Source organism: Lissotriton vulgaris, chromosome 7 (assembly GCF_964263255.1).
Source record: "Lissotriton vulgaris chromosome 7, aLisVul1.2, whole genome shotgun sequence".
NCBI lineage: Eukaryota > Metazoa > Chordata > Amphibia > Caudata > Salamandridae > Lissotriton > Lissotriton vulgaris.
This window is the reverse complement of record NC_141695.1, coordinates 1,027,893,307-1,027,905,950: the sequence shown is the minus strand read 5'-3', so window position 1 is coordinate 1,027,905,950 and position 12,644 is coordinate 1,027,893,307.

Sequence of the window (12,644 nt, the reverse complement as noted above, 5' to 3'; positions counted from 1 at the left end):
GTGCCAGCCCAATTTTATACCTGGGGCTAGCTTTGATATGGAAGAAGTTTCTGGAGTTTTTCCCCAACAGAGGTGTTTGGAATTTCCCATTCTTCTTGCGGTTAGTGTGAAGTTGTTTGTGTGTGAGCTGAGGCAGTGTCTTTGATGAGCAAGTGTGCTAGGTGACAGCTCGCCCCCCCATCAAGAAAGGATGGCCCATCCTGCCAACACCCTGGCTCTATATTGTGATACTGTCTGGGAGGAATACACATAGGGCAACTACACCTATTCACGTGACCCAGGAAACAGGCTGCAGGCACCAAATGGTTAGAACAAGAAAATACCAACTTTCTAAAAGTTGCATTTTCAGAATTTTGACTGAAGATCCAACATTACCATTAAACAAGGTTTTACATTAAAATTCCTCAGACACCAAAAATGATATTACTACGTACTCCCACACAGAAGTTATCACTTATTAATTGTTATAAGGCAATCCAATGTTATTCTATGGGTGAGGTAACCCGTGCAATGGTGAAAGACGAATTTGAGAGTTTTTTACTACCACTACATGTAAAACTTAAAAGTACAACACACCCTGCCATATGGGCATTTTAGGACCTACCTAAGGTGTGAAATATATGTATTAGGAAGGTTTAGACCTGGTTATTTTGACAGAGCAAAATGTTGGTTTAAAACTGTATGCAGGCTGCAATGGCAGGCCGGATACGTGTTTTAAATGTTACTTAAGTGGGTGGCACAATAACTGCAGCAGGCCCACTAGTAGCATTTAATTTACAAGCCCTGGATACCTGTAGGACCACTTTATTAGGACTTATAAATGAATTAAGTGGGATAATTGGCTGTAAGCCAATTTTATCATGTTTAAAGAAGAGAGCACAAGCACTTTAGCTCAGGTTAGCAGTGGTAAAGTGTACAGAGTCCTAAAGCCAACAAAAGAGTGAAGGCAAAAACGTTTGGCCAGGTCCAACAATCATATGGTTTTATTTGATGTAATTAAGTATTTACCTACCCTATTACATTTATATGAAATATTTGAAGCTATTATTCAGTTCATGCTGAGTGTGGAATACTAATTGCTGATGTGATTAACTTGGTGCCAATAAGTACTTGTTGGTACGCTATTGTGTCATGACTGATCTCCAGGCATTTTGTCATCTGTATTCAAATAGCATTTTATGATAATATCATAGGAACTTTTATTTAAGGCCAGATACTGCACGGTACGTTTGCAGTCAAAGACTTGAACGGTCTCTATAAGATGAGTAGCCATACTAGTGTCTGAGGGAGTGTGATCTGACAAAACCAAGAGATAGCACTGCTACCTACAATCTGAAATTGTGAAATAAGTGTATTTTTCACTCGGTTCTTCCAAGTAGATTATTAGTCAAGATATATCACCGAAAATCTATTTAGGAGATGAATGATTGAAAAATTAAAGAAGTGGAAGCTAGAAATGACGAAAAACACTAATATACATCTTTACCATTGTTTGGCGCCAAACAGCTTGTTTAACTAATGACCTTTCAGTGATTTTTTCAAGGAAAATTGTGGTGACACATGCATCATTAAAAAAATTATACAAACCAAGATTAGGGTAGATTAAATCTGTATTGGCCAAACAAATATCTAATTAATATGATACTTTGAGGCGTGTTAAATCGTAAATGTCTTGATGTATGTCATTTGTTGGTAAAATGTATGGATGTGAGTTGACTGAAGGAAGCACTTGGAAAACTGTGCTTTGCTTGTATTTTATAAATGAGGTAAGCCGGCATCCAGCGGTGCCAAGGTATTTGATTTTGTTGTATTATGTATGCTTTTAACTAACATTAACAATAAAGCATAAAAACAATGTACCACCTGCCACCGCCGTTTTCCATGTTTTTTTGAGGGGTGCCATCAATGGCAATCCTATGAAAGGATGGGTTTGCTGTTCACTTTATGCAAATACTGGAATAATGTATACGTTCCCAACAAAACTGTATGAATAATGTGGTTATTTAGCCAGTTTATCTAAAAATGTTGCTGTAAAATTCACTGTATGGCCCCATTCTTAAAAATGTTTTCAGAAAGAAAAACTCTGCTGAACACTGCAGAGGCAGGTCATTCATTCAGTTATGTGCCACCAATTCCACATCTAAGAGCTGCTACTGTTCCCAACCCCAGGAAGCGAAGCTGGGGTATGGATCTTCAAATGGAACATGTTGGATGAGGTGCAGAGGTATGCTTGCAAGTCCATTCTGGGAGCCACCATGCCGCTACTTGTGCTCTAATAGAGGGAAGCAGCAAGGACAGGTCATACTCCTGGGTATGTTAAAGTCCTGAGATCTTTATATCAGTTCTTTGGTCCCCAAGTTGTAAGTGCAACATTGACGTTTCAGCACATGAGGTGAGAGGGCATTATACAGGATGTCTGTTTCAGCGGTACCCAGTTGGGGAACACATGTTGTGCACTAGCTGGACTGAACTTGCAGCCGTCTGTGTGTTATCTCTGATGTTGTGGCGCTGCCGCTTACCACTCTCGACAGAATGGTAGGGTGTGAAATTTGGTAGCCTGGAGGTCTTTGATATAGTTGAAATGACGCTCACAGGTTTCACTAATGCCTAAGTGTTTCCAACCTCAGATTTTAGCGAAGTACAATAGTCACTCGCAGCTCAAAATAATGTAAAGCCCATTCAGTCGTCTCATTGGTGGTAAGGATTTGGATAGTTCATAAATTCCCTTGCACCCACCCTACACGCCCTGTTTATTCTCCGGTTATAGCTCCCAGGGTCACACCTTTATGGGTACCTGGTGTTCCTGAGAATGGTTCCCTCCCAGAAAAGGCCACTATGAAAGTCAGGGGTAACGCTTAGGGACCTTGCCATTGAACAAATCACTCCTCTGTTTCCAATCATCACACAGGGCATCTTAGTCTCCTCTTCCATGGTAGAGGCTGCGTCAGTCAATCCAGCTGCATACTGATCATTGCTAACGTAGTGAGAGGGTAACGTTATCAGATTATTGTTTTTTGGTTAGTTGCCAATTACTAAGTATACCAGAGGACGCAAATTTGACTCTCAGTAAGGACCAACTAAGAGTTAAATCCATAATGCTTATTGACAGTGATTTGCATATCAGTAAATAGACATCTTTTATTTACAGCACTTAGAAACTGTTGTCCTAATATCCATTTGAGATGCAAGTTATTTATCTGTTACTCTCTGTTCAAGATATCTGTTTACGAGTTTCCCCATATGTGATGCAGTTACATCAGGCAATAGCAATTACCGTCAAAAGGTTTAGGCGGATTTTGTTCACAGCTATATTACTAGTGGTAGGACTTCCACCAGGGAGGAATGAGTGTATATTCATCTATTTTACATTCATCAAAAACAAGAAACCATTTGGAAAGCTACTCCTTCATTCCTACATACGTCATCCTTCCTTTCATCTTAAAATATGCATCCCATTCCATTATATATTTATATTAGCAAGTATACTGTTTAGCACATACAATGCTTATATAATATAGTTGATGTATGTAAGAAAGTGGATTATTATTTGGGGTAGCAACTGCCAACCTCAAGTCACAAAATTAACCTGAACTCCACCCACTTGTAGCTATTGTGCAGAGCAGACAGTCTTAACGGGCACTGTATAAAGTATTCATGCTGTGTCAAAACAGTAAAAAGACAAAAAAGCAAACAATAAAAACCCAAGACTGGATTAGAAATATAGAGGAACATTTAATAAAGAAAATGACACAAAAACATGAAAAACACAATAAGGGAAATAAGAGATATTAATTATTTAAGAAAAATAGCTCCAAAAAGCACTAAGTGAAAAGGATAGTCTATTGAAGCAGTAGACTGGGACTTAGGTGCGATTTCTGGCTGACTGCAGTGGAGCCCGGGTCAAATGCACCAAGTGGATTGGTCCGTATGAAAGTCTGTAAGCCAAAAAGTTCAAAAAAGTTTCCAAGTCCCACTTCAGAATTGGACTTAGTCCGTTTATCAAAGAAAACATTGAAATGTGTTCAAAGGCCCAAGGCAGAATGGGACTTTGTCAATTTTTCTGAGGTACGGAGGTCTCCGCACAGGATGATGCTGAAATCCAGTCCAATGCTGTAGACCTGCTGGACAGATACTTTTCCTGGCGAGTCCCTCTGGAGCTCTGGTGAAAATTTTTTCCAAAGTTTCCAAACAGTCTTCTGGTGCCATACCAGCTACAGTAGTACACTTTTAAGTCCCCACCAGGGCCTCAAGGTGCACTCTTAAAAATAAAGTGTCATGTGAAGGACAAGGAGCATCTAAGGAGAAGGCATGCTTACAAATGAACGCCAGCTAGGAAATTAAAGGCAGGCATCCCCCTTGGGCACGAGACCCAACCTCTGCGTGCCACATCCCCCCTCGGGTATAATATGTTGTGCATGCACAAAACAGAGAGTGTGGAAGGTCACGAGACTGGTCAATGAAGAGAGACCAGACTAGCCTACTCGCTGCCTGGCCGCAAGTGAGAAGAACATTGAGGGAGGTCCCCACCCCACAAACCTCCATGCCGCGTGGAGCACAGGGCGCTGGTGCAGCCGGGGTACTTGAGGTGTGAGACTGAGGCTGCTCGCTCTGCCAGCCCCAGCCCACAGCAGGAGGCAGCTGAGAGCTCCGAAGGGCAGCTCACATCTGTGAACCCCTTCATACACTAAGCTTTGTCGCTTTACGAGCGGTAAGTGCAGTCCATTAGTAGCACTAAAGCTCTGCGCGGATGGGGGGACGTGGCTTGGCCGGCTGCAAGATGGCCACACTCTAAGTGGGCTCTGCCGGCCACGCTAATAATCCGACATAATCTGCCAACAGACAGCAGTTATTCTGCCACCTAACTGCCGATCCCGAAGCTGCAACACCCTGGGAGTTGTTTGTTGCCGTTTTGATTCCCGGACGACCTGTGTGGGCCGAGATCAGTGGCCTGCCTGCTTCGCCGGGCCCGCTCCTCGTAGTGGGGTTGGTCTGGCCTAGCGCTGCCTGCCGCCTGGGAGGTCTGTGCTGCCCGAGGGACGCCGAGGGCCGTTCTGCATCCTGTCTCAGTGAGTGCGGCTGCTGCTGGGGCTGCCCACGGCGGGGTTGGGGGTCCGTGAGTGCTACGGCCCGGCCCGGGCCTGCCGACACACTTCCTCTGCATTGATTCCCGGCCAGGATCAAGCTTACGGCTGCTAGAGGCTGGGCCTGGTACCGGGAGCGGCGGACCACCCGCGCCTCCTCGCCACGGTTCCCTTTCAGTTTGGCGTGTGCTCCCGGTGGCCTCCTGAAGCTCCAGTGCAGCGTGGCCAGCGTGAGACCGCGCTCCGGCTGCCTGTCCCCACAGCCCACCGCGCCCTGCTCTGGCTGCTCCTCGGCTCTTGGATCTGCCTCCCTCCTGCCTCTCCTGCAGTGTTAACCCTGGGCCTCGGCTGCGAGATTGTAATTGCGCTGGGCTGACGACGCCTACCCCCTGGCCTGCTTGACTCCGCTTTGGCTGCTCCACAGAAAGCGAGGAGATCCAGCGTGACGCTCTGATCCTGCACTTACCGCCTGTTGCATCGATTTGTGTGAAGCCCTGTTTCCACCGTTTTGCCCCAGCTTTAGGAGCTTGGTGCACCCCTGCACCCTGGACTCTCCCTGGTCTAGGCTGTTGAGACTCCAATAAGCTGCGCTACGTGTCTTGCCTATCCAAGTATTCGGTGCCGCATTGGTCCTGTAGCCTACCTGAAGCTTGCAGCCGATACCGCGGTGTGTTCTCTGAATAATCTCACCACACGCTGGTGGCTCGCCCCTGGGGAGCCACGCTGTGGCGGATTCGTGACATCTGGGAGCCGGTTCCTCCTGTAGCTGCTCTCTGGCGCCCTTCTGTGTCCACTGCGGGTCGCGGCTGACCCCTACTGCTGCTTGGCGCTGGGTTCTCTGCCGGCTCTGCCACCCGGCCTGCCTTTTCTGAGAGGTGGTGTCCGGCCCGCTGCTCTCTGTGCTGCTGCTCCTCCTGCCTGCAGTCCAGCCTCTCTGCGCCTTAAAGGCGCCCCTTGCCGGTGACCATTCGCCATGGGGAGGACTGACCCTAAACAGACAAAACTCGCTTTGATCAGCGTAGATCTACTCGTCAGGACGGTGCGGGCCGGACGGGGGTGACTCTGCTGCCAGCATGGAGGCGCCTCCGGCACACGATGACGACCTGAAGGCGATCATGTTGGACGTTAAATCAACGGTCACTGGTATCGCTGTGCAACTCGAACAACTCTCTGCACGACTGGACTCGGTTAAGGCCCGGGTAGACTCTCATGACCATTGCCTACTCCATGTAGAGTCCCGTATTTCGGAAATTGAGGACGCTGCCACTCAGGATCGCCAGAGGATGCTTCAAATGAATAAAATTCTGGACGTTATTCGAAGTAAGAATGAAGATTTGGAAGCACGTTCCCGTCAGAGCAACCTCCGCATCACGGGCGTGCCAGAATCAACCAATATCTCCCGCATGGAGGATTTCGTGGAACAGCTGGCCCGGGAACTATTTGGAGACATTCTTTCTCCAGTCTTTATTGTGGAACGTGCCCACCACTCTTTTGGTCCCCACCCTGGCCCAGGATCCCTCTTCGCCCTTTAATTGCTAAAATATTGAATTTTAGAGATCGAGACGCGATCCTCCGTGCAGCACGCAACAGGGGGAAAATCACTCATCAAGGAAACTCACTCTCCTTTTTCCCGGACTATACTCTGGCAGTTCTGGCAGCTTGACGTGAATTCCTCCCATGTTCCCTGACCCGAGAGATGCACTTGCATTTGCTAAGAAACTTGATAAATCTTCATGCCAGTCTCCCTCCAGCTCCCAGCTCGCTACTTCTGACAATCTTAGTGACAATGACTGATTGGCTTTGACTCATTGGTAAACTCTCTACTGTACGCTGTCTGCTTTCTAAACAGCTTGGCCACCGTGCGTTACTGCGGGGTGTCCCCTTCTTACTGTTGTTTTCCTTTCTTCCCAGTTGTTGGTCCCTTGGGTGGGTTGAGGAGGTATCTCAGCAGGATTGGGGGGTTGGAGTGGGTGTGCAGGTGGCGGGATTTTTGGGAATGTTTTTTGGGTTGCAAAGGCGGGTGGGGGATTCTTGTACTATTATTGCCTGTACTTTGTCTGCTTTTATTCTGGCAGATTCTAGATTCTAGACCGCCGAAGGTTCTGTGGAGTGGGTCGGGTCGGGGTGGGGGGTTCTGCAGGTTTGCCCTGCGTTTTTTGAGGGTTGGGATGTTGTCGTTTTGTATTAATTTGTCTTTTGTACTCAGAATGCATCGCTTTACCGCTATCAATGTTTTTTCTGCAGCACGATTGTGCATGATATACTCCTCTGTCTGAATGGCACTGTTTCCTTCCCTGTTATTCCCTCTGATATTTGCGCATTGGAAGGTCTCCCCTGTGTCTGGGCCTTCTCATTCTGCTGGTCCCCAATCTGTCCAACCATTTGCTAAAGGCGTCCATCCTGCTTCCCTCTCGGTTGGCACTATTAAGCTGCAGCACACCAACCAGTCTTATATAATGCCTGCTCCTCTTGCGCTGCGCCACATTTTACCTAGATATAGTTCACATGACTGACACCATTTGTTGGACCTGGAACATCAGTGGTCTTAACGATCACCGAAAAGCCAGGCTCATACATTCTCACCTTCAGCAGCACAGAGTAGACATTTGTCTCTTGCAGGAGGAGACCCACCTTCTGCTCGAGACCTCCTCCAGATTTAAATCGCGTTATTGGGGTGAATCACATTCAGCGTATTATTCCTCTTACGCAAGGGGGGTTTCCATTCTGATACGCAGGGGTCTTCCCTGGAACACTATTTAGGTACTTGCGAATCCTGATGGACGATACGTGATTCTACACGGCTCCTTGTTGTCCCAACCCATGACGATAGCTGCAGTGCACGGCCCTAATTCTGACGACCACAACCTTTTTACCCATATGTGCCACCTTATTTCTTCCGTGGGCCCGGTGGCCCTTCTTTGGGGGGTGGATTTTAATGTTACCCTTTCGGCGGCCTTGTACCGACCTGGCCCACACTCTTCCCATTCTCACGCTACCGCTTTGCTTCAGTCCATTCTGACGGACAACTCTTTATATGATGCCTGGCGTCATGTATGGCCCGATGCCCGTGAAGGAACCTGCTGGTCTGCTGCTGGTCCCGCATCGATTAATGGATCACCTCACTGGATGTCCTTACTTGGCTCACTTCTGCTACTCATATGGCGCGCACCTTCTCGGATCATGCTCCAGTTCAAATTTGTCTTCGTCTCCCTCACTCTCCACAGTGTGCATTTACATGGCAGCTCCCTCCGAATGACCTTCGCGATACAGTCTTTTGCAACGGGATCCAAGCAGCGATCACCAACTATTTCGACTTAAATGTTGGTTCGGTGGATTCTGCTTCCACCCTGTGGGAAGGGTTTAAAACAGTAATTCGGGGTGAGTGCATCTCCAAACAGGCCGGTGTCCTTCGTTCTATCCGTACCACACTGGATAAGCTTGAATCTGAAATTGGGGCTCTGGATGCTGCCCATTCGACCCACCGCAGGCCAGAGACCTCACGCTTTTAAGGGAAAAGCATACGGAATTTACTGAGGAGGCCGACAGGGAACTTGCCTTCCTGGGTAGAGAGGCCAGAGCCTGTCGTTTCGGGGAAGGCGATCGGCCTGGGAAGCACTTGGCCAACCTTCTACACCCCCTGTGCTGCGTCGTACGTCACATCCTTCCGAGATGGTGGCCCCACTAGAACCACCTCTCCTGTGGAAATCCAGGCTCGTTTCACAGACTATTACTCGCAACTTTACACCGCCGGCCCCCCCCCCTCGCGTGAGGCCTTTGAACAATATTTCTAAACTATCTAGTTGGTCTGGCTGGAGGATTATCACCGGAAATTCTTAGACGAGCTCCTTACCAAGGAGGAGATTCTTGCCGCTATAAACAGCTTACCTAGTGATAAGGCCCCCGGTCTCGATGCGCTTCCGGCCGCTTTCTATAAGACTTTTGCATCGCTCTTAGAACCACATCTGGCCGCCATGTACAAAGACTCGTTCGACAATGGCCTCTGCCCTCAGTCCTTCCGTGAGGCGATGATAACGCTACTGCTCCAGTCGGACAAACCGGTTGACTGTCGTGATTCCTACCGACCCTCTCCCTAATTAATATTGACAACAAAATATTTGCAAAATTGGTGGCCTCCTCCTTCTCCCCCTCATGCCCCTAATTGCTCTCCCGGACCAGTCCATTTTCATCCCTGGCCGGGCCACCTTGCATAACCTCAGTACCATTTTTTCGGTTCTTTATCAAATCAACCCCAGTCTCCCCGCTGTTGTCGTTTTTCTCGCCGCCACTAGGGCGTTCGATATGCTTGAACGGCCCTTTCTATTTTATCTCCTACCGCGCCTTGGATTTAGTGATATGTTCATACGAAAGGTATCCCTTCTCTATACTCGCCCCTCTGCTCGTCTTCGAATCAACAGTCAGTTACCGGATCCTATCTTGATCAAACGTAGAACTCAGCAGGGGTGCCCTCTATCTCCTATGTTCTTCTCCATTGCAATGGAGCCTCTTGCGGCTAGACTCCAGCGGCATTATACTCAGCGGGGTATAGGTTTTTCGGCCCGCTCTCACCTGATCTCCATGTATGCTGATGACATCACATTGTACGTTCACCACCCCCAAGACAATCTGGACACTTTACTCTTTTATCAGTTGCGTGCTATATGAAGGGAGCTACATCCAACGTTTTCCCTGCCTCCACATTTGATGCCTGCTCTTGATTTTATATATACATCCCCAACTCATAAATTAGTCACTAAATTATACGCCCTTACGTTATCGTCCGCCTCTATCTCCACGCATCGGGCACGTATGGCATGGTGCGAGGACTTGGGCATGTATATCACCCAGGCCGACTGGCTTTACTGCTGTAATCAAGACGAAGACATTGTCTCCCAACTACCGGCTTCGTCTTATCCATTTCAAATATTTGCATAGACTATATAGCACTCCTGCTCAGCTCCACAAACTGGGACTCATACCTAACGATAGCTGCATGTGTTGCGCCGCCCCTGCTGCGGATTTTGCTCATCTAGCATAGTTGTGCCCTAAGGTGTCAGATTTCTGGCTGGCGGTTTGCTCTGCTATCTCCGAGATTACCTCTGCACCGGTGCAGCCCGACCCAACGCTGTGTCTGCTAGGCTTTGTTAAATTTTGCCCGGATGCTTCTCGCTGCCTGATCGCAATGCTGCTCGTCCTGGCTAGGCGTAGGGTGGCCATGTGCTTGGGTCGCAGGCCGGCACCCCAGTTCGCTCACTGGCTTGAAGACGCCTCGAGATGTCAGACCCTGCTATCTGGATTTTGAGACTTACTTCCTGTGCGATCTTGCCCAATTGACATATGGGGGCCCTTGGTGACATATCTTCATTCCCGTCCTCATTTGAGCCCTGCTGCCTCCCCTCACTCCCGACCGGCACTCCGCCCGCAGTGGCCGCCGGTGCTGTTCAGTAACTGGCCCCCTCTCTCCCTCCTGCCTTCTCTTCTGGTTGTCTTTGCCTCTATCCCTACGGTAGTGGCACCACCTCCTTTAGCAAATGTGTTAATTATGGTGCCATAGTAGTGCCTTACGGAGCTCGACTCTTGCATGACAGTATTATCATTACATGTATTTTGTTCATATTGAATTTGACAATAAAGGTTTTGAAAGAGCAAAAAAAAAAAAAAAAAAAGCTCTGCCAGGGTGTAAAATGTCACAAAACCTGGAGTATCATAGAAACTGTATACGCATATCTGATGCATTTACTTAAATATTTTCCACTACTGCAATTATTTCTGTTTACCTATTTTGGAGATTACTTCACAATTAGAGACCATCGCTCTCCCTTCTAAATTTTTTGCTGGAAGCATTTCCCTGCAATTTCAAATTTTAACAAACTTTTCAGCCCGGGCACCTGCGGTTGATGCAGTGGTTAACCGGCACACTCCTATAAATATGCCAATTTGGGCTATACCAGGTGACTTAAAGATGTAAGAATGGCTTGGGCATACTGGTATTATTATAATAATTATTTTTAATTGTGCATCCGATTTCTAAACACTCTGCTCCATTTTTGTTTAAATAGACTGGCAGTGCCACCATGTAGTGGGCTCTCATAAATGTGTGCCGTGTGAAGAAATAAGTACAGGAGCCGAGCACTGACTAACACTGGCACAAAATAAGCACTGGGACTCAAGCCCGTCCCTGACATGTCAAATGAGGCAAGTCACAAAATGGTGCTTTTACATGATCCAATGCATAGGCAAAAACTCCCTTTATTTAGGATTCGACCAAAAGATACATGCTACCTTTAGTCTAGTCCTCATCCATCTGGACTTCGACAATGGTTTATAACTCGCATTAGCCAACCAAGGGATCAAAAAGAATCCAGAATGCAACTTCAAAACAACTCATCAACCTCCATATAAGAGCATGCATTTTCCTTGCTTTTCAGTCTCTACACTGGCTGCCTTTGGCTAGGAGTATCCCTTTCAAAGCATGGTGTCCAGCTCATAGTTAAAAGAACAATTGATGGACAGAATGCAGAACAATGTCATACATTCACCCCAGTACAAAGAGCTGTGCCTAAATCCAGCTCATAGTGCCATCCATGGGTCAGGGTCCTGCTTACTTCAACAAAAAGTTCATGACTACCATCAAATCAGACCAATTGGATTCAGGACGGGTCCACTGCCAGTTGTCCCTTTCTTCAACAAATCTCGTACCAGGAGAAACTCCTTAATTGTTCAGACTGCAAAAACATTTAAATCTTCCACCATGAAAAGAGTTACTGACAGCCAGTCTGAAGTCGTTAGAGCTCTAACAGCTTGGCTTTGTCTATGTTTTTAACTTCCATGCTATAATTAACCACATATGTCTGCGTCAGCATAGTGCCTACGATCACACTATTCCTCAACACTTCAGGCCTTATTTCAAGTTGTCTATTATTTTGTGCAAGGATACTAAGGGGCTAGAATCAATGAATATGGCTGGCACAACAAATACCAGACACTACACATTTATCTAGCCTGAATGGGGAATAACATGCGAACCTGGAAATCTTGGGTCCTTTTCCACATGAAATTCCTCCTTCCAGGCCGACTAACCATCATATTTTCAATACTACCTGTATTATAAATTGGTAAATGCTGGTGGAGGGATTGAAGCGGTCGGCTGCAGGTAAAAAAGGGCAGGACAATGCGGGAAGGGGTGTGTGTTGTCTGCTCCCCTGTGGTGCTGCAGGGGTCAGACAGAGGCTAGGCTGTGCCTTTGACCCCTGTTTCACCTGGTGGGGATCTGCACCCAGTTAAATTGGGACAAGTGTTTCTGGGACCGGGATTATCTAGTCCGAGATTTGTGGGCCTGGTAATCTGAGGTCAGGGAATGCAGTCAGATCCAATGTGGGGATAGGGTTCCTGTTGACTCACAATGGCGTCCTTCGTGCTTAGGCACTGCGACAACATAGCACCACATTTAGAACACATCTCCCCCCTCACACACTTTACCCACCACGTTCCATATAGGTCATCCTAAAACCAACACTCTGCTCAACCCAACACTCCCAAAGGCCGTCCAGGAAACCAATACTAATC